Here is a 3,778-nt window from a genome sequence, read left to right on the forward strand (position 1 = left end):
GCAACGTCGTCGTCCGCATTATCTACGCAGAAAATCAAACTTACAGTAGCCAACTCAACATAGATACCACTACGAGTGCTAACTGCTGGCCAGCATAACATATGAGGTCTCTTTCCTTGTATAAGTTGTGGTAAGATAACAGTCGATAGCACAATCATATGATGAGGAGCAGTTATTCGTTCAAGAAGACAGTATGTCACGTGAGTATGCAGCTTCCAGCTAAGTGCCTTGCCAGATTCGTCCCTCTCTCTCTCTCTCTCTCTCTCTCTCTCTCTCTCTCTCTCTCTCTCTCTCTCTCTCTCTCTCTCTCTCTCTCTCTCTCTCTCTCTCTCTTTATAACTTGATTTCATATATCTGTAACATGTGTGTGTATATATGTGTATTTTGTTTGTACCTGTGTATTTTCGTGTGTGGACGTGAGTGATTGTCGTCTCCTGAAGCGGCCATTTTTCTCTCCTTAAATCCTTTTTTTCCCCCCCCTTTTCTTTAGCCAGAACTTGGCGTTTGTTTGACAAGTTTGGGCGGTCGGTCACTGTTATCCCCAAGTTGGTGACACGTTGTCGGGATGGTGGGGTTTTGTCCGGGGAGGAGAAGGAAGGGGAGGAGAGAGGGGAGAGAGGGAAGAGGGGAGAGAGTGGGAAACTGAAGATGGGAGAGGGAGAAGATGGAAAGAAGGTTAGCTAATATTTTATTATTAAAAAGTAAAGGTTGAGAGTCAGATAAGCAGAAAATGGGAGATAGATAGGCAGGCAGAGAGAGAGAGAGAGAGATAAAGAGAGATTATTTTCCTCTGATGCTTTTTCATCCCTTGCCAACTCATTGTGAAATTGTCTTTGAACTATATATATATATATATATATATATATATATATATATATATATACATATATATATATATATATATATATATATATATATATATATATATATATATATATATATATATATATATATATATATATATATATTAAAACTAGATATTAATCTCGTCCTTTTCATGCTTTGGTGTTTGGTCTTAAACACACGTCCACACACACACACACACACACACACACACACACACACACACACACACACACACACACACACACACACACACACACGATACATAGATAGCCGGATGTTCGTCACTCGGACGACAAAAGCGTTAAACTGTGTGTGAGAAAAAGCTAATGAGTTACCAAGCAGCAGCTAACGCAATCACGACCACCCTCTTGTATTTGCCTGTGGGGACTAGGATGTTAGTTGGTGAAGAGGAGCCCTGGAGAGCCAGGATGGAGGTCCTCGTCTGGGATCCTGGTGAGAGTAGGGGTGGGTGGCTGGCTGGAGGCGAAGCAAATCTCTGATATATGATCTGCAAGTGCTGAAGACATGGCACTTCTTGGAGAACGGCGTCCTTGTAGACGATTAATCTTATTCTTTTCGTAATTTGGTGTTTATGTAACTTAAACACACACACAAACACATACACAGAAGGGAGCTGGTGGCTTAGTGGACAGCGCTCTAGACTCGTGGACCTAGGGACCGGGGTTCGATCCTCGCCGCCGGCGGAGAAACAAATGGGCAGAGTTTCCTTCACCCTGCTGCTACCTGTTACCTAGCAGTAAATAGGTACCCAGGAGTTAGACAGCTGCTACGGGCTGCTTCCTGGGTGTGTGTGTGTGAGAAAATAAAAGAATAAAAGTAAAAAGAAAAAAAATTAGTAGTCAGTAACAGTTGATTGATTATCAATTGAGAGATAGGAGCAAAGAGCTAATCCATCTCCCCGCAAGCACAGCTAGGAGAATACACATACACAACACACACACACACACACACACACACACACACACACACACACACACACACACACACACACACACACACACACACACACACACACACACGCACACACGCGAATAAAGTTTCTGGCTCTGATTCTGGTTATCAGGGCAATATTTCATGTGTAAATGTGGACTTATAAAGATAAAGAGAAATTGTGTTTGATGTGTTAAAAGAGATTGTGTGTGTGTGTGTGTGTGTGTGTGTGTGTGTGTGTGTGTGTGTGTGTGTGTTTAAAAACATATATATATATACCTGTATTTACACCTTTATCATCACCATCACCACCATGTGATGTGTGTCCTATTTTATAAATATTTCAGCCATATTCAGCCTCAGACATCGCCCAATTTATTCCGCCTATTTAAAAAGAGAACAACTGTACAGCTTAACAACACAGACCTTTTGTTTCCATATGCATTAGTATTTTGATCAAACAATAGAATATGATATACCTCCAAATGGGGCTACTGCTGCTAGCATCGTTGATGCTAGTATCACTTACTCCTATTAGCCTCTTCTACTGCTGCTATTATCACTGCTATTGCTACGAATATCACTGCTATTACTACGAATATCTCTGCTATTGCTACGAATATATCTGCTGTTGCTACGAATATCTCTGCTATTGCTACGAATATCTCTGCTATTGCTACGAATATCTCTGCTATTACTACGAATATCACTGCTATTACTACGAATATCTCTGCTATTGCTACGAATATCTCTGCAGTTGCTACGAATATAACTGCTATTGCTACGAATATCACTGCTATTGCTACGAATATCTCTGCTATTGCTGCGAATATCTCTGCTATTGCTGCGAATATCTCTGCTATTGCTACGAATATCTCTGCTATTGCTACGAATATATCTGCTGTTGCTACGAATATCACTGCTATTGCTACGAATATCTCTGCTATTGCTACGAATATCACAGCTATTGCTACGAATATCTCTGCTATTGCTACGTATGTCACTAATTTTACCGGGCTGTTATTACGAGGGAAGTTGTCAAGCCTCGGAACGAATGCTAAGGGTTTGGTTTCACTACTACATAGCAAGTTACCTCTCCAATAGGGAGTCATCAATATGGTACTGTTGAACAATTGATTAGCCAATCTTGGTACTGTTAAACCATTGATTAGCTACACTTGATTCAATTGGACCATTGATTAGCCACACTTGGTACAATTAGACCATTGATTAGCCACACCTTGAGTGCTGTTAGACCATTGATTTTCTTCACTCGGTACTGGTAAACCAGTGATTTGCAATTATGGCGTGCAGATGAACCACTGTCCTCAGTAACTAGAACCAACGCACCAGTCATCTCTTCAGCCTCATGTCGCTGCTGTAACGCCACTGGGAATCTGTCCAATAATATCGGGTTCAATATCTGGTCTTTCACCATGGCGAATCCTTCGCTTAACGGCATGATAGAGGTTCGTATTGCAACCATTCTTGGCACATTGTATCCGTTGGTGTTTGGTGTGTGTGGTAGTAGTGGTGCTGGTGTGTGTGGTATTGTGTGGTGCTGTTGTGGTGTGTTGTAAGTGGAGGTGCTGGTGGGTTGTATGGTTCTATAATGATGTGTAGTGTGGTAGTTGCGTTATGTTGTGTGGTGCTTTTTAGTTGGGTTTTGTTGTTGTGTGACTTCAGACATCTTTGATTTGTGTCAGCTATACATTTAACACTCTAGATTGAGATATTTGTTTAATTCCTTTTAGTGCTCTTTTCTTGTACTGCCCTTTCACTGAAGAAGTATTTCATACGTATCCTATATCTCTATCTATTAAATAAATATTTCCAAGTATTTTACATGTCTAGATCATGTTCCCCTTGTATCATACCTCTGAGCCTTCTCAATCTTCGTACTGGACTTTTTGAGTTCGGAGTTCAACGCTGATCCTGTATACTCAAACACTGGTGGCATACATGCAATATATATAGATAG

This window comes from Procambarus clarkii, chromosome 21, assembly GCF_040958095.1.
Source record: "Procambarus clarkii isolate CNS0578487 chromosome 21, FALCON_Pclarkii_2.0, whole genome shotgun sequence".
Taxonomy (NCBI): domain Eukaryota; kingdom Metazoa; phylum Arthropoda; class Malacostraca; order Decapoda; family Cambaridae; genus Procambarus; species Procambarus clarkii.